The sequence below is a fragment of the Miniopterus natalensis genome, chromosome 4, assembly GCF_054644295.1.
Source record: "Miniopterus natalensis isolate mMinNat1 chromosome 4, mMinNat1.hap1, whole genome shotgun sequence".
NCBI classification, from domain to species: domain Eukaryota; kingdom Metazoa; phylum Chordata; class Mammalia; order Chiroptera; family Miniopteridae; genus Miniopterus; species Miniopterus natalensis.
In genome coordinates this window covers 36566279-36585978 of record NC_142084.1, presented here as the reverse complement: position 1 = coordinate 36585978, position 19700 = coordinate 36566279, and the positions used below count along the sequence as shown (strand labels likewise).

At 43.3% G+C, this 19700-nt stretch overlaps 1 protein-coding gene across 1 annotated transcript in view; it reads left to right on the top strand.

Moving 5' to 3' along the window:
• Nucleotides 1-19700, top strand: part of MAML3 (mastermind like transcriptional coactivator 3) — a 376327-nt gene that overhangs the window by 243018 nt on the left and 113609 nt on the right. The window lies entirely within an intron of this gene.

Genomic DNA, 19700 nt, shown 5'->3' with positions numbered 1-19700 from the left:
CCTTCAGTAATCAGCTGTGGGGTCTTCTGCAAGTTACCATCTATACTTGAACTTTACACATATTTTTTAACTTCAGTTTTCCCATCGGTGAAATGGGGATAATAATATACTTGAAGTTAATTCATTTATTTTTTATTATCAATATTGATAGTTTAGGTAGGGAATCAGAGGGGCAGAAGCAGTTTTCATGAAAACGTCCTCATTTGGAATCAAACAGATCCCGGTTCAAATCTCACATGCGATGTTTAATAGGGATGTGCCTAGGCTGAGTCTCTCAGTCCCTTCACCTGCAGGATGAGATGATAAGGCCTGCTCTGCAGAAAAATCAAATATGGCGCATGTCAAGTGCCTGGTATGTTGCAGGTGCTCAACCAATGTTAGCTCTGCTTGTTATCTTCCTCTTACCAAAGCTGGTGAATTATTTTCCTAGAAACTTAGACCCACTTCCTTAGGACCCTCTAGGCCTGTGAGTTTTAATTTTTTTTTTTTTTAAGTAGCACATCCCTTTGAGAAGACAATGAAAGCTACAGCAATATCAGCAGAAAACTACACATTCCCCAAACAAATCTGGATACAATTGCAGGGGATTCATAGACACCCTCTCCAAGATAAGATAAAGCCCAAGAGGGTAAAAAATATATGGCAATCCAAATGGAATGATTATTTGCTTTATAAAGGGACTTATCAGAGGGTTCCCAATGCAACTTTTCCAGTATCATTAAAATAGAATTCCATTTACAAAACAAAACAAACAAAAACACTCACTTTATTCGGAACATTTTAAGAGCACATTTATTTCATTAACAGAGGCAAACCTCTTCTAACAAAACATATTTACCAAATGCCTATTATGTGCCTAATAAGGTGGTGGGTGTTATGAGGAACAAAAGAAGCTTAACATGTGGTCCCTGCCCTCAGCCTTTTCTTTCTAATTGGAGAGGCAAGTGAACAAGGCAGCATTAGATGTATTAGCACTATATGCTGATATAATCAAGTACTAAATTGTGTGTGCTTGTGTGGGTGGGCGCACAAGCCTCACATATCATTCTCTGACCTTGAATTGTACACAAATCATTAGCGTCAAATTGGAATTGCCGACTGCTCCCCCACCCCTCATCTGTGCTTGGCCGACTTCCATCACAGCTTCTCCCTCTGTGTCTGGAACACACTTCAGAAAAGAGGGGGTGAAATAACAGTGAGGAAGAGAGAAAAACTGGGAAGGAGGGAAGAGGTTGCTGTCATCTGTGGTTACCACTGCCGACAGATTCCACGTTGGATGGCGTCTGCCCCAGGAGCGCCCAGGCCTCCGGAAACCTCCCTGTGGGACCCAGGACAGCTTCCCTTTCCCGATTACAAACTAGCCTCCCACCAGTGGCCGCGTGAGGGGCGAGGAATGGCCCGAAGCAGCCTGACTGATGCCCCACATTGAAGGGCCAGATTTGTTCACCAAAATACCGTGGGAATTAAGCACAGGAGATTGGCAGGCGAAGCACTGGGTGAGGAGAAGCAGGCCTGCCCCTCACATGTATGCTCCCAGGGCAGGAGTACAAATGCAGGCCTACATGCCATCTTCATATTTATTTGTTATACATCCAGCTAACTATTCAGTGAAATATGTCCTATCCTCTGACCTTGACAAGTTTAACTTCCAAGCAACTGGGAAGGTCAGGTGGGGCCCCTTCAGCATGGGTTTCCTGACCACCCAATTCTCTTTCCATCCCCAACTCTGTGCTTTACCACAGAGGCCTCCCACGCACTCATATGGGGCACCCCAGCCCACACCTCCAATGCCCATATGCACGCCCCCCCCCCCCCTTGGCCACTCTTTGGTCCAAGAAGGACACAAACTATGTGTCCACCTTCTACAAGAAAGACCTAGGGGATCAGACTTGAAGCCCTCTGGCCAAGGAATTTGGGGTTCTGGGTATTCAGAACAATCTAGAAGGGGGGACACCTTGGCCCTGCAGACTACTTGCTCTGGTAAGTAGGATTGTGGCCAGAGGAAGACCCAATCAGACCCTCTAAAACTGGGGGCCAAGGCAGGGTCCCCTCAATACCTGTGTATAAGGGCATAAGTGAAGAGAGGGAAGACTGAGGGAAGAGACTGAAGCAAAGCCATTGAGACTGCTCAGTTCATTGGGGTGGGGTGGGTACAGGGGTTATAACTTGGGAGGAACCAAACGGTGGAGGAGAGGCTGATGAACAGAAGGGAGAAGGCCAGACCTGGACCACTCTACAAGGAGAGGGACTCTTCATTTGTTATTGTGTTTAGTAAGAGAATGGGGAAGGAAAAAAAAAGCCCTGCTTTTACGGAAGCCAAAGGGCTCTATAATTCAGTGACGAGAGATATGAAAGGCAAAAGAATGATGGTTTTGGAGCCAAAAGCAGGGACTGGGAGTGAATCCTCCCCAAGGTCACCTGGTTCCCTCTTGTTTCACATCTTGTCCCATCAGCCTGCTGTCTGCTGCCCCCGTGAATCCATTCCGGAGGAGGCTCCACTTTACTGTATTCCCCCAGCAGGGCGCAAAACTGAAGGCTAATCTTGATTCTCCAAGGAGAAAAAAATTACTGTTTAGAATATTGACTATTATGAAATAACTTATGTAGAATATTGAATATAAATATTGAATATTTAGCTAAACAAAGAGAGGATAGTTGCTATATTTGAAATTGCACTATTTGCAGAAAGAAAGAGAAAAAGATACTTAAAACTTTGCACAAATATACATTGTAGAATTGAAGAAAATTCTAATGCTATTTCAACATTTTAATTTATCTCCACTTCACAAATCTTTGTTTTGTGGATAAAATATTTGAGTGATTTAGGAGAGAGGGAAATGAGTTAGGCTTTATGGGGGGGGGGGGGGAATCAAGATATAACTTTGTGTTACTATTGTCCTGAAAGTATTTTTATCTACACTTAGCTTTACTCCTATCAGGGTAGTAGCAGGGAATTTGAGATTCCTTGAGGGTCCTTTGACCCCACCTAACATTGACCCTTTGCTCCCAAACATATCAATGGCAATTATAGAGTAAGTGAACATTGTTAACTTTGGTATTCAGGTATTTATCATTCAGGAATTTTCTTCATCACAAGGCAAGCTGAAGATTTATGGTATGAGTAATTAATTATACTGGAGGCCAGAACAAGGAGTGAGTCAATCAAAGGGTATGAAGGAGCCACGCAGTGGCCCAGAGTCCGGGCCCTCTTTCTGCCCTTGTTCCCTGCTGTCGTCTACCTGGAAATAGCACTCATGAAATGGGAGTTTGTTACTATTCATCACTACTGTTTAGATTTTACCAATTTTAAGTTCATGCCTGACATTACTACAACAGTGATGTCCTGGAACCCTGTGGTGGGAAATCGTTTTTGGGAGCTGGCGTAGTGATAATGCATCCTCAGAGATGAGGGATACACTTCAAGCTTCCTTTATTTTTACTCCAGCTCTGGGACTCTGATCTTGTCCTGATGGACAGATACTTCACATCCTGACTCTATCGCAGATGACCTGACTCCTGAGGCAGTAATGATAAAGTCAGTCCTAAATGTGGCTCATTTTCTAAAATTCTCAGTGGCCAGTTAGATCCCCAATCTCCAGAGCATTACATCCCGGACTTGTTCAGCAGTGTGATGGACACGTGGACAGCATGGACACGCCTGTGCCCACAGAGAGTGGCCGGGGGATGACAGAACAGTCAGGAGTGCAGACATTGTTTGCTTATGACCCTAAAACTGCAGGCAGCGACTACCGCCCCTTCGACCTTCCCTGGGGCTTTGTAGTTCAGAACACAGGACTCCTTTCAGTGATTTTTATTGAGTATTAACTAGCTGTGTGGGATGCAAAGAAACGTGACAAGCATTCAAGGAACTTACAATGAATTCACTTTTTAAATAAAGTCTCATAATTTGACTGAATGGAATAATTTCCACGGGCATTGCTAAAAAATAAATAAAATAAAATAAATAAGAGCCAAGAGTCATTAGTTCTGTCCTGCCATAGTTCTGTCCTGGTTAAAATTTTTATGAATGACTTAGAAAAATTATAAAGGGCATACTTATCCAGTTGGATATGACGGGACTGGGAGTAATAGTGAATGCAGCACACTGAAGGAAGGAATGCAGATCTTCACAATTCGGAATACTGAGCAGAATCTATAGAAATAAAGTGTGCCCAGAATCAGGGTAACGGTTGCCAGTTACTGCGTGACTTTAGACTGGTTACTTAACCTCTCTATGACTTTGGGCCCTTAGGTATAAATTAGAAGTAAAGGCAGCCCCTGCACATAGGCTTATTCCTAGTATTTAACTCGGTGCATGTGACGTACTTACCTGCCTGTCACATCAGAGATGCTCAGTCAGTGTAACAGGTACTCCTTTCTCGTGCAGTTGCCTGATGGAAATATATGGTAACCCAAAAAAAGGTGGGATGGTCCACAGTGACAGGTGCTCGGCAGGCCACATTATGTGGCATGTGTCCAGTGAATGCCACACTTTAAAAGCGAGATAGAGAACCTGGATTGAGTGCAGAGGACAGCGGCCACGATGGTGAGAAAGCTTGAACTCATACTATGGAAAGTGAAAAGAACCTAGTGTATTTAGCCTGAGGTGGAGAAGGCTCAGGTCGTACATAACAGCATTTTCTAACACTTGAAAGGTTCTCATATTGTAGATGCTTTAGATTTATTCTCTAGCCAGGGGCCAAAGGTGGATATTTTAGAAAGACAAATTTTGGCTCCATCTAAGGAAGAATTTGCTAATATTCAGAGCTGCTCCAGGATGGTAACAAATGCTTCAGGAGGAAATGAGGTCCTTGTCACTAGAGGTGATCATAGGCCAAATGGCCACTTGATGGATTAATGGGTGGACGTGGTAACCTTTAATATCCAATCCCTGAAATTCTGTGATTCTGAGAATAAACAGGGCTATTTCAATCAAGGCAATAGGCAGGAAGACTTATTATCAATATATTGATTTATTATATACCAAAGAAGAAGATCCAAGGCCAGCAGATTCGAATCTGATGACAGTAATTTTCCTTTCAGCTTTACAGAGGGTGGGGTGGGAGAAATGGGGCGGGGGTACCTCCATCCTGTTCTAGGGTGAGTGCTCCCTCGCCGCCTGTCCCCCTGGCTTTGATGGGTGTATGTGAGCCCACTAGCTCAAAAACAAACCTTTTCTTGGCTGGATGCTTGCAGCCAAATAAAGAGTGGCTCGACAGACTGCTCATTGTTTATCTTTCTTCATCTCCTTTAAACCTCTTCCTGCCGTAGCTAGCAGTAAACCGGTTGCAGAGGTTAAGCAGACTCCCCACTCGTCTTTCTTTTTGGTGTTTAATGTCGCTGATATTTGTGTTTCCTGTTTGCTTTGGGTTCTAGTTGTTGTTTAAAATCACAAAACTTCATTATGCCTGTGCTAATTATTTATCTTCTTCTATGTTGTGTTTTCCTGACTTTGTTTTATTTGAATTTTCCTTCATTTTTTTCGCTACTAGAATTTAAAATTTGGAGCCACATAGACACATATACAGTTTTGCCTCCCCTTTGTGCATTTATATTTATTGTTGCCTTCAGCATCTGTTAATATTACAGAATAACATCTAGATCTGGTTTATTAGTCGCAGTCTCCTAAGAGTTGCAAGTCATATTCTTCAATCATAGCAAAGATGATCGCTGTTGATGTACCTGCTCTCGGTGGGTGGGATGGGGCACCAGAACCCTCCAGTGCTCTGCACAGACTCATGCAGTGTGGAGGTGAAAGGTGGCTGCCTTTCTTAAAGGTTCCATCTTTTCCCGGCTTCTGTGTAGCTGTAGCTACAGCTCAGCACTTCATAGCTTCCCAGACCCTGGATAAGGGGCTTGACTCCAACCTCTAACACATCAGGACAAAGCTGATCATTTGCTTTCTGAGCACTGATATCTGACCGCCTGAGCACTACCTGCCTGTTCTGCTGTCCCATATCTTTCTATCCAAGGAAAGACTGTAGCTATAAGAGAGTTAAGGTCATTCGCTGCTATGTCCATCCAGGTTCCCAACATCTCAAGTCCTTGCAATTGGCCTTTTTCTGACAGAGGATCCTTCTTCTGATTCCTCTCCCCTCCCCATTTGAATTTGACTTCCTCAATGATAAAAAGTGCATTCATCTTATTGCTTAAGCATATTCTCTGACTACACTAGAAGGCACCCAGTTCACACTGCACACTTTCTGGTCAGCACCTGTTTCCTACGGGTTTTTTCTCTTCCTTCACTTTTCATGTACTGACTACCTTCCTAGTGCCTCGCACTGTGCTGGATAAGAACAGGGGAGATAAAACAAGACACTGGCGCTGCCCTCACGTTGCTTGTAGTCCACAGGGAGACAGACAGTGCAGTGTGGAATGAGCTGGGATGCTGGTAAACACTGGTGCAGCTGGAGTCCTAGGAGGGACGCAGGGCCCAAACAATGGGGAAGGGTCACTGGGAGGTGATGCCCTGGAAGAAGCGAGACCTAAACAGTCTTAAAGGGTGAGTGGGAATTTCCCAGAGCCAGCGTTTGGAATAGACAGTTTTTATAAAGGATTTTATAAGGAAGCATGCAATGGCTTCCTCATGATGAGTTTATTTTGTTTTCTGGTAGACTCATGAAAATTTTGGGTGCTATGTGAAAATTAAAACGTAGAAGGAAGGGAGGTTTTTAATACAGTATCCGCAGACATGAACTAGTTTCATACTCTCCAAACCATATCAGACCTTTGATGGCCATGGTCAAGGTGAGACAGTGTATACAAAAGCACTTCAAAAAGTAAAGGGAGCCACCCACTTGTACAGTTTTAGGTTTAGGACTACCAAACAACCTTTACGGTATATTTTCATTCCTTATAAATCCTCTGGTGATTTTAAAGTTGAAGAACTGAAACCTTTGGGAATATGAAGCAAAGAACACTATGCAATACATGTGGATATGCCACTAAGGTGATAAAAATTGTGCATGTGTTGGAAAACTAGAGGGGTGCATAATAAAATTGCTTTAACTATAACACATCCCTGAAGCATTTGATTTGGACAAATTTATTTTCTCTAATAGATACACATTGATAAACTTTTTATTCTGACATCGATTCATCTCTTTGCATGAAAGGCTTTTCATCTTGTAGCAGCTCCATTCCCTCAGCCCTCCAAAAGTGTTAGGCCCTGAGATTTGTAATTCACTAGCATGTAGTTCAGGTTCAAACAGGGTGAAGACAGGATTGCTTACCAGATGACACCTGCCCCAGCTACCCCGTTTCATCCTCTGGGAAGTTGGCTAGAAACCTCAGACATCTAAAAACACCCGAGTCCAGTGATAAGAGTCAGAGTCCCAGACACAGAGCCACCCCAGGGCCAAGTCCATGGCTTCAGAACTGAAAGTAGACAGAGGTTAGATTCCACAAGCTTTCCCTTTCTGCTAGGTGACAACATGTCGACGACCTAGGGAATAGACGGGGCCCTGAGGGGGGTTTGAGAATGATCGCAATGAGTCATAAGAGCCGAAGGCTCAGATTCCACAACAGTCTGGGGCCATAGGCCAAGTTTTCTGACAGCCACCATGCTGCTGCCTAGAGCGCTTGATGACCGGAGTTCCCAACGCCACATTCTGCAGCCAAGTGCAGGCCTCACTCCCTCAACACCATTCCGCTCTGATAAGTCATCTTAAGCAGGGAGTGGGATTACCCTCGAGACAGCCATCTCCTGGGCTGGAGTCCATAGTTTTGCTCTCTGCTCTCGCCACCAGCCCCAGACCAGCATTGAGGGATCCTCTGTGACTTGGGGTTATCCATGAAACTATTCTTCACCATTAACATAGGATTTTAAGAAACGGTTTTATGTATTACACTGTCATTTAACATCATTGATTCTGTAGACCTAGAAAGGCCCTCAGAGCTCATCCAGCCCATTCAACAGAAGACCATCCCAGAGCCACATTGGGCATCAGAATCAGCAAAGGAGGTGGAGGACAATGTGTTGACATAGTGGCAATACTATTCAGGGTGTCTTCCGTATTTTGCCATTAACCTGAGCCTGTGGATTTAAGCAAGTCACTGTGTCTCTCTGGCCCTCAGTGTTCTCGTTAGGAAGCTGAATTAGTAGCAAAAGCAGCTGACATTTCTTGAACACTTACTGTATGCCAGGCACTAAGAAAATGATAGTAACATTTGAAATTGATGAACCTTTTAGTATATTGAAAAGCTCTGTAGACTTCAGACTTAATTCTCAAACAACCCATGAGGCATTTTCCTCCATTTTCAGGTGATGAAACTGAGGCATGGAAAGGATAAGGAACTTACCCAAGGTTACCATACCTGGCAACAGGCAGAGCTTGTATTTGAACCCCATCCTGCACCCTTAACCTTGGGGGGCAACTTAAGTTTCTTCCTTAACATCCTCTGCCTTTCTGACTGGGTGCCAGGCCAGACCTCAGTACTGAGGTAATCAGACGTCATTTGCCTCCTGAAGAGCCTTTTGTGTGTCATGGCATCGCCCCTAACACCCTGCCTCTAGGAACCTCCAGGCCATGGCCTTAATCCTCACAGCTTCCTTCCTGCTTTGTTCCCTCACCACACCCAGCAAATAAATACACCTGCAGGCCCCCTGGTCCCCTTTCACTTGGTTGAAATACAGGACTTTATATTCTGGAATATGCAAGCATCCTCATGACATTAGCTTGCTTTTTACCGTTTTCAAAGGGGTATACTGTTGTTTTGAAGAAAGAAGCAATTGTTTCTGATAGTAGCATCTGACATGGAGGAGCCTTTGAGTGTATGAGAAGCCTGTCCTTAGTCTGTGTGTACGAGTGGAAGCAGAGATGAGAAGGCGTGTGCTTCCTTGGGATGTGCAGGCGCTAGGTTTGACTGCGGTTCTGTAATGGAATCACTCCGTGATTCTGGTGGCTTAATTGTCTCGGTCTTCCTGTGCCGTCAGTGCTTCATCTGTAATACAAGAGGACAGTAACAACTGCATACTGTGTGTTCCCATTTACAGGTCATTTTCACATGCATTACTTCTTTTAATCCTCACTAACAGGACAAGTATTTTATGAATAAGGAAACTGATGCCCAGAGAGGATACAGGACTTGGCTAAGATCACCCAACTAAAGAAAGGGCCCAGCCAGGAGATGAACCTAATGTGCTCTTTTCATTTCACAATATCTGAGTTTGTAAGAAAGGCAGAGAGCATTAACCAGAATGCTTCTAATGCACTTGGACAAATGTGAGTCTCCTGGGATGGATATTCAGTCCAGAAATAGGAGAAGTGCCAGAAAACTAAAACTACACAGTCCTCCGAGCCCTCCTGAGCATGAGGATTAAAATTTAAGCTCTCCATGGTAGATTCCACGTGTCCCTGGACCTGTGATGCTTTCTATATCTTTTACATTTTACCCTGTGACCAGGATGTGGGAATAAGTTGATTCACAGATAGGTCATGAAACTTACCCCTAAAATTGTTTTTTAAGTCTTGCAAAGTTTTCATCAGTCTGTTCAACAACTTGGTGATGATGTTCTGATGAAATGATTTTCAGCAAAATAGAACAAGTATTCTACAACATTTTCCATAATTCCAAAATTCGTACTTCTTTGAGCCTGATTACCAGGTGGTGAACCCAGGACTCTGTATTATTCTGTGGGGTTAGTGTAGCTGTGACAGCTGGTAGAATCGGGGGGAAGATTGCTGTGTTGCCGTCTCACTCAGACTGCAGTTGGCAGCAGTCCTCAAGGTCATCAGGGTCCTAGAACCTCTTCTTTGTTTGAGAGAGGGCAGCTTTCACCCCTCACTCAAGAAGTCTCTACAGTCAGTTTCATGCCAGAACCGCCCTTCACCCTCCTTGAATGATCCGCTCTTCACAAGTGGCCATTGTTTTAATGTGAGAACATCAACCTCCAAGCTGAAGTTATCACAGTCTGCAAAGCTAACCAGGCTTTCCTATTTCCTTTGCACTCTCAAGAGGAGTCTTGAAGCCATGTACACAATGTCCACATTCTATATAAGGGCCTGAGCCGATGTGCCCACCCAGCCTACTTCACTTATTCTCTGAGTTAACCCCATATTGCCAAGTATGACATGGACCGTCTGTTTGGAAAATGGAAATAATGAGCTATTTATATGTTGGTTGTCAGTGTTTGAGAGGGAAAAAGCCTGAAGACATTCTGTATTCTAAAACAATTTGGCTGCTCTTTCTTTCTCTTTTTCTTTCTTTTCTCCCCTATTTCCCTCCCAGCCTCAGTGTTTACAGCCTTGGGCAATGGCGATATAAATTGGATTTTCAGAGTGAAAGGAAGCTCGCCTTCCTTAGAGGAGTCTCAAAAAGCCCCGAAGAAGGAAAAGTAGTCCGGGTGGCATTTTAAGTCTGTGATGCCAAACAGGCCAACGGCAGACCCGGCCATAGATAAATGGCAGCCAAGGAAGTTGGGTTGTCATGACTGTGATGCGATTTTCTGTGTCTGAGAAGAGGTTCTTCAGTTCCTGGTCCTGGTCAGTTCTAGGAGCCCCAGTGGGGCATCTGCAAGATTATAGAGCCATTAGTACCTTCAGAATGAAGACACCTGAAGGCACGATATTTGAAAGGAGAACATAATTAGAAAGTTCTGGAACCCAAGTCACCAAAATAGGAAAGTTAAAAATCCAAAGAAAATTCATTTAGCCCTGGCCGGTGTGGCTCAGGTAGTTAGATCATCATCCCATACACCAAAAGATTACAGGTTCAATCTCCGGCCAGGGCACATGCCCAGGTTGGAGGTTTGATCCCTGGCCGGGGCGTGAACCAGATGCAGCTGATCGATGTTTCTTTCTCACATCAATGTTTCTCTCTCTTCCTCTCTCTCCCTCCCTCTCTCTAAAAAAAAAATCAGTTTAAAAAATTATTCTCTGGTGATTATTAAAAAGAAGAAGAAGAAAATTCATCTAAAATTACCATAACTTCTCACTTTTCTAGGAAAACTCTCTTAAAATACGGGTAATCTTCTAGGGTCAACTATATTCAACATTTTGGTAGAGTTGCTCTCTGTTTTCTTTCTTTCATCTTGCAAATAGTCCTATCTTCACATGGGTATATATGCTCAGCAACAGCGTTTTAGTCTCAATAACCCTTTTAGAAGCATATATATATATATAATGTGTGTGTGTATGTATGTATATGTGTATATGTGTGTGTGCGTGTGTGTGTGTGTGTGTATATATATATATATATATATATATACACACATATATATATATATACACACACATATATATATATATATATAATTGAGGTTTGCACCAGGCTAGATGTTGACAACATAACCTAGTTATCTGTGGGCTCATGGAAAACCTCAGACAGTTCCATTTAATTTGTCATCCAAACCAGGTCACTTTGAGGATAAAGGGGAAAAACCAAACAGGTCACCAAGATAACCATTTTGAGCCAGAAAGGTCCTGAGCAAGTCAGGAGGTGTGGTCACGTTACTATGCACAGTGAGATTCAGGGAATGAGCAGAGAGTGCTAAACAGTAATAGTGACTGAAACTATGTTTGAAGATTTCATTTTGCCATTGTTTACTTTTTTACTCCTCTTTTACACAGAATCATCTAGACTTAGATTTCACAAAATGCTCTCAGTCTTTTTCTTTTTCTTGTTTTAATACAACCTACATGACAACCAGCTGCACATACACAGGGTCTAGAAGGAAAACACCAACCACTGAATCTCAATAAAATTGGGTTTTAGGGCAAGTGAGAATTTTAGCAAACTGAAAAGATGGTCTCCAATGCCCGTGTTTCTGTTTGTCTGTAAATCTCACATAAGTCATGAAACACACAGTATTTTATAGAGTATAAATATCCATATGTAAGTTTTTTCTAGTAAGCCACAGAGCCATGTTTTTAAGATAGTTTTCTCTGTGTCTTCTGTAAATACCAAATAGTACTTGAACTGTTAATTATAGAAAAATAGCCTTTTAGAACTTTATGTAAAATTTCAAGGAAATGAGCTGAACCAGAAATGAACCGTAAAGGGGTATTTTGGTAGGAGCGAGCAAACGCGACATATTAAAACTGAGCTGGGTAGTTAAGTTACAATGGATCGCATTCGGGTTAACTAGTCTGTACTTGAGGATTTTATGGCCACCGGCACAGTACTGTTAGGATGAAAGTGATTTTCAGATTCAAAATTTAAAACTATTTCTAGGGAGGCCCCTTTTGTCTTCGCCATTGCCCATCCCTGCTGCTTTGTCTTCTTCTGCACAAACTTCACACTCTGACCTCTTAACTGGGGCGAGCCAAACCCTTATGTACACTTTAACCTGTTTATCAGCCGCGGGGTCAGACCTTGTCTTATTTTTTTCCCCTGTGTGTCTTGTAGACGCAGAATCTGGGCCCCCCTTCCAGTGTATCTGCTTTAATCCCTTTCACAGGAAGTTTCTAGGGGCCAATCAGAGCCATGCAGTTAATACAGTTTTCCTTTTAACCGCTTAGTCACTGCTCTGGAGAACTAATAGAATCCCCTTACAGAATGACAGACCTAAGTGTGCTCGCGGAGCAGGTCAAGGATGCCTGGTCCTGCTCTCTGTGGTACCTGTTTGTTCATTGTCATTTCCCTCTTCCTGTGATCAAGATAGTTCATATATACTCTTAAATAAGTATCCACTTGAAAAAAAGATAATATGCATGGACAGTGCAAGAAACAGTGAGATTTAATAGTGTTTAAATATGTGTGTCAGGAAGAACGTTTCCAGAAAAGAACAGTAAAAGGGGAATTTTGATATTACCGAGCAGGAAGGAAGAGAGAAAAACAAGAAAGACACAGGGCTCATCCTGGCAGATTGAAGCCAGGGGCATTTTTCAGTTCAGCTCATTTTTCTCAGTTGTTTATAACCTCAGCCACAAATAGTGGACAAAGAATACATTTGGTGTAATTTCACCACATAAAGCACGTTGCTTTTCTGATCACTATATCCTCTCTATTGAATTTCCTCTAAAAATTGACTTGCCTTTTCTCTAGCCTTAGAGGGAAAAATAGGTCTTATTTCCCACTTATTTCATAGCAAAAACTTAGACAAAACTCATTCTCTTCTCTTCGTTTGTGCTTATTTTTAGAAGATACAAGTGCATATTTCTCAATGAAGAATTTTTTTAATTGGTCAAAATTTTCTTATGATATTGTTATTTTGCTTAGTGTGGGATTTTTAAGTTAATTTTTGTCTTCTGACAAAAATAATATATGTTTATTGTAGAAAATGTTTTTGAAAATTCAGACAAGCAAAACCAAGACAATTAAAAATCACGAAATCACAATGCCCCCTAGTAACTGCTATCAAAATTGCTGGTGTGTTCATTGTTTTTGTTTTTGGTTTTTCATTATTAAAGGGCTGTTTCGAGGGAAGGATTCTGCCTGTTTCAACATCATATATTTGTAGACGCATGTATCTCACGCATTCGTGCTGCTGGATCTATATGATAGAATAATTTTTTTAATGACTGGAATATTTAACCAGAAAATATCTGACATATGCAGCTTCTGCGCAGCTTCAGCGGTGCCCTGGTGAGAAGCAGTCGTCGACACTGTCATTTCTGTGCACACACACAGACATCCATCCATCATGAATATTTAAAATTCAATCATTAGGTGCAGCGGCGGCGGCCGCAGCATATTTGTTGCAACTGATCAGCCACTAATGGTTTAAAAACTTAGAAATTGGAGGCTGCTTTTGTCAATTGAAGAGGATTATTCCAAGCCACTGAAGGTCCTTCTCAGAATGGAAAAGTGTATTAAAAGAGATGGGAGTGCAACCCCGGGGTCGCTCACAATATATAATTTACTAAGCACACATGCTTAAGAGAAAAATGGATCAGATGGATGAGATTGGAAATCCTATTTTAAGTCCCCTGCCCAGATCAAACATATTACCCAATAAACTAACAAACAAACAAAATATTCCCAATTCTGTTTCTTCCTGAGACCCAGGCAGACAGAGGTTCTGGCTACGAGGCCCGTGTTTTGGGATGCAGGCTTGCTTCCAGTCACTCATTCCTGCGGGTGAACTTCTCTTTCCCAGCCAGCCTTTCGCAACAATAGAAGCAGCGGTGTGTTCTGTTGTCACAATAATCAGGTGAATTTCCCTTTCATTCCCTGGAATTTGGTGATCGGCAATGAGGAATGGTTGGAAAGTATTTCTGAAGATGCTATTTTCTGAGCTTAATTTGCACAGTTCACCAGAACAATCAGCTTCCTAGTGCTGGCTACGCACTTTGTTTCTGAATCATTCCCAACTTTCTAAATCATACTCAAAAGGCTTTGTGCGGAGGCCCAGGAAAGGTTTCCAGCTAACCTGACACTTCTGCATAACCTGAGCTGTCAGAAGTCCTTGAGAGAACATGACAGTACCAGGTGTGCATGGAAACATGTTTTAAACAGGTGTTCTGAACCCCTCTGACCCTTGCAGGGACCACTCAGAAAAATGTGCTATGATTTGCTCAACATGTCAACTCGGTGAGTGATCTTGTTCTGCTCCACCCTCTGCCCCAACTGTCCACACTGACCTAGACGAATAGGGATCTTTGCTAACCTAGGAGAAAAGAACAGTTTCTGTGTGTTTTTTAAATGTTTGAATCTTACACAACCTAAATAATGGAGGGAGGAGGCAAGAAGACTGAGAAAGGAAAGAGAGAGGGAAGGAAGGAGGGAGGGAGATTTGTGAAGTAGTGAAGTACCCATTTGCTTGCCAGTCGAAGCTCAGTTCCATTACCCCATCTCTGGCTGCCGGCTTCAGAAAATCCCAAGTGTGAGCTGTGAAAATCTAGTTGAGTGATGTGAGAAGCAGCAGATCCATCTAGTCTCATTAGACTGTTTGGGGTCCCTCTCCTTCCACAGCCACGCCCATTGCCTTTCTGCCATCAGAGCTGTGACAAGCATCTGCAGCTTCACAGGGAAAACCACACAGTTTTCCTCCAAAATATAAAAATCTATCACCTCAATTTCCTTAATTACAGGATGTCCTGATAAAGCCTCCCGATAGGTATTTTTAAGTATAGCAAAGAAGCAAAAGCATTTAAATGGGACTATGATTTAAGGACTATAACTGTAGAGAAAAAGCTCTTTTTCCACCAAAAGTCATAACCTAATGACTATTCTTAAATACATCTTTGAATGTAAAATAATATTTAAACTATTATTAATAGACCATTTATTTCTTAAATGCTTCCTCTTAAGACAAAACTGCTTATTTGGTGAGAGAATCTGGCTAGTAAATTAAAATAAGGTGCCATGCTAGCTTATTATAATCCGGAGCTTAGTCGACAGGGCTCCGGGCAATCTGCAGGAAGGGAAATTAAGGCACAAGGTGGTCTCCCGAGGATTGCATGAAAAGTCAGCTGCACAGTTGCAGAGAAGGCATCCCAGCTCTTGACGTTTTTGTCACTGTCAAGCCATCACAAATAACTGTAAGAAAGTCTGCTTAGGGCATTTCAGACTCTGAATTCTCTGTTTATATGGATGTTAGGATCTCCTCCTCCTCCTAAAACTGTAGACTAAAGAGTTAAAAGATTAACATTTCCCTGATAAACCTACTCTGACTCAAGATTTACTGAACCAAATGTCCCTTTACTACTGCACAGATTCAATCTTTTGGGCAAATAAAAATCATTCTGATAATGACCTACCTATGTATTTATTCAGTTTGTAGTTCAGAATTATCATTAATATCAGGCATAAGAGATGGTGTGCCAATGAAACTATGATACACCACTTGCCATAGATTTATAAATGGGACCTAAAAGAGAAAATAAGAAATCACATCATATGTGAAAATAATTCCATCATAAATGCTTTCGCTCAGATAAGCATCTGTTTCAAATCGAAAAACATCAAGATGGATAAAATTGTGTTCAATGTGGTTTCCTGCTTTGTCTTGATCTCAAGCCTGCCTCGTTCCTGATATCACACACTGTGTGGGGTCTTGGTGCAGTCAGGGAAAGAATATGGTCATTCACTGAAACATTCTGACATCTCTTGTTCAGAAATGAACGTGTCAAACAGCAAACTATGATTTCCTTGCGCTTACTTGGTTTTTCTAACTTCAGTTCCTACCTGGCCATCTCTGCCAATTTTGCCTGATCTAGACACCCTGACTTGTATAAAGACATTTCTCTATTTTCATTCTTAATTTGTAAGTCCTCCCTCACTTCTGTGCTGGTGCACCCTCCAGTAATCTGTCTAGGACAGCCCTGGGTCTGATTCCTTCCTTCTCTTTGTGTGTCCTCTCTGTTGGACACGGTGCCATTCCTAATCCCCACACACATACTCTCTCCTGGATGTCTGCCCTTGGGATTAGATTCTGGGAGCCATTAGGCCTGAGTGACTATTTGACCAAAAGTCAACACCCATTATCTCTTTTTTTAGGAAAAGAAAAAAAAGGGGGGGCCTGTGGGGGAAGGAAAAAAACCCCATGTTGTCGATATAAAGAAGGGAAAGATGGTGATGCGTGTGGACCAGAATCGGCTTTGCGCAGCCCTCTGACCTCTGAGCTGTGGCTGTCTGCCTCTCTGCTCACCACGTCCCGTCTCTCTGCTGCCTGGTCTTCTGGTCTACCTTTCTGCCATTCCCCTATTGACTGCCTGCACACTCGGGTTGTTTTTCCATAGTTGCTCTATCTCAGCCTCACTGTCAGTGCCAGCCCCTCCACAGCATGGCAAGAAGAGTGCTCAGCTGTGATGATAGGGAGGGAGAAACAGAGATTTTACAAGGCACTAAGTAGACGATTAAGGGCGGTGCACGCTGCTCTGACAGCCTAATTGTCACGACCGGTTTCAAATGTGTTGGCAGTGATTCTGCAGCCTGTGGAAAAAGTATCGGGTCTTAAGAGATTGAGAAGTTCGCCAATGGTCTAGTCTGCAAAAGAGCCTGCCCAGCTTGATATTGTCACCCCCCACATCGTATCTGTGCCTAATGAACAAGATAAAGACACCAGAATGCCACCAACATCAAAACGGTGGCGTCTAATTGATTTTAATCTTAGTTCAACAGTGTGACCAGAAGGATGTTTCAGTTACGACCACCATATGGGACAGTGAGTGCCTGATTAGTAGGGACGCTCCTAGTCTCTGTTCTTTCAGGCAACTACTCATTAGTCCATAAGTTGTTGTCTCCGTTGATGAAATTGTGCCCCAGCGGACTCAGGCGGTTCGCACAGGTACTTGAAGACACTTAGTTTACAGCCAGAGCTGGCAGAGGTTTGGGAACAAGCCGGGTCCCGCATGCACAGCTCCTGGTAGAGCTGGTGGTATAGCAGCCGCAGACTTCCACTCTAGCCTCACCTCCCATATCCGCTGTGAATCTGATAAATGCCATCCTGAAGAGCAATTGATTTATTAATTAGCTGATTCAGAATGTTCTTAGGACTCATTTGGGATACGGAGTCGTTATAATTTAAAAATGTCAGTACAGTGCGATGGAAGACGAAATGGCAGCTCCCAGGGGCCCTGTGGGCAGAGCTTCCTCCTTTGCTGGGTGGGGTTTTTCTCCATGGCCGCGATGCCATCCACAGGGAGCCCCCTTCGTCGGGCCTCTGAGTGAGGTCTCCGGGAAAGAGAGGAAGTCCCCACCACGAAAGAGCCGGAATCCAGATGAGCACTGGACCAGACCAAGCAGGAGAGTTTGGGCTGTTAAACCCGGGCTAGTAGCTGGTTTATTAGAAGATACAGACAAATTAAGGTTCTTTAGTTTATGAGTGACTTCTGGAAAATTCCAACTGTATATAATTACCTGCGTTTATGAATAGGTAGCCCATAAATTTCCAACAAAAGAGTTGATGAGCTGAGAGGCAAAAAATATAAGCTAGATTATGTCATCATGAATGTTAACTAACCAGGTTTTTGTTTTTATGTTTGTGTTGTCCTTAAACATGGGTAAGTAAGACCTGACAGGAAGCTGGCATTTTAGTTTGTAGTTTTTGAAACACTGGACTTCCCTTTACTTTCCATATAAATCCAAAATTGTTATATATCAAGTTATTGTCTGTTGTGTTTTTTAATGTGAGCACATGTACCCAGAAAACTGACATGTCTTGGTAACACTCACCTCTGGGCTAAAGATAAGCATGTTCTTTTTGTTGGACACTGAGTTCTAAGTAGACTGAGGAATTGGGTTGTGGGAAATAAGGTCATTGCCAAAGCCCTGTTATCAGCTGGATACGCAGAGCTTTGGAGAGGAACAGATGTCATTAGTTATGGTTTTAGGCCTCCCTTTTCTTTAGAGGGTGAAGGAGTTGAGGAAGGCCTCCTCAGATCACAAAAGGAGGCTCACTGTTCACCTTGTCAGAGCTCCACTGCGGAACAGGGCACAGCCCGAAAGCCCCCTAAAGGCCCCAGCCACTGCAGAGAGTACTGCAGGAACCCCCAGAGCAACCGGGCCCCTGCATCTTATACAGGCTCTGTGCTCACAGTAGCACCAAGCAGCTAGAATGGACTGTGCAAGGACTTGAGGTCAGACAGATCAAGGTGCGAATCCAGCCCTAGTGAGGTGATTGTGAGTAAATTGATTCATTCCCTTCAGCCTCAGTTCCTCAGCCCTTGGGGGGGCAGGGTATGTGTGTACGTGTGTCTGTATGTATGTGTGTGTCTGTGTGTGTTTCTGTGTCTGTGTGTATCTGTATTTCTGTGTGTGCATGTGTCTTTGTGTGTACATGTGTCTCCGTGTGTGTCTAGAAACCCTACCTCCTAGGACCGTGGAAATAATTAAACTAGATAATTGTATGAAAATGACTGGTGCACAATAGGTGCTCAGTAAACGCCAGTTCTCTTCCTTTGTTCAGATGTGTGCTATAGTCACTTACCTCTTCTGTGCTTTAGTTTCCTTCTGTATAAAATGAGGAATAATAATGTCAACAAATACTTATCTGTTCCTCTATTAAACAGCAAGGACTTTTGCATCAGTAGAACCACCCTCCCTTCTTTTCAACTCCCCTTCCTTGTCTGACATCTTTCAAACCTCCCAGCTTTCTGCAGCCCAGTGTCTGGTCACAGTGCAGGAGCAGGGCTGTCCTCTGTGCGGGCTGTGAATGCTGCGCCCTCCCAGGGGACGTCTTGTCTGCAGGTACTGCCCCCAGCCTGCAGTGAACTGGGGACCTTTTATTGATTTTGTGTGCATCTGGCTCCGCTGTGATACCAGGAAGAATGGAGGTGGCTGGCCCTGGACTTGGTCCTGGACAAATAAATGTGTTTGTCAAAGCCCTTTCCTGACATTGGTTGTCTCAAGCCCAGGTGGCACTGTGGAGGGTAATTAGTTCTCTTTATTGGAGGGAACCTCAGGAAGCTCTGAACTGCTTACCAGTGGACACGTGCAGAAAGATTTTGTTAATGCAGCTGTTACTGGCCTTTTCATTGTGCTAATGGGCAGCCCGTAAGAAATTTAACTTCCTGTCACTAGCACCAAGCAACACCTATCAAACAAAGCATTGTTTCTCCGCACTGTTGATGTGTGACTTGTGGAGGCCAGCGATAGGATGCTCGTTTTTATCTGCTAAGTGCACAGCGCTTGTAAAAAACCAGCAGTGGCCTTGTTACCACTTGACACGACACTAGGTTTAGCTGTTTACACTGACTCGCGGCTGCACCTCTTAGAGCTGCAGCTGGGGGTCAGATTCATTAGAGAGCTGGCAGCAGTGGCGCCCAGGGAGGCAGCCTCTGGTGGGATTCTCTCTGCTCCCTGTTGGAAGCAGC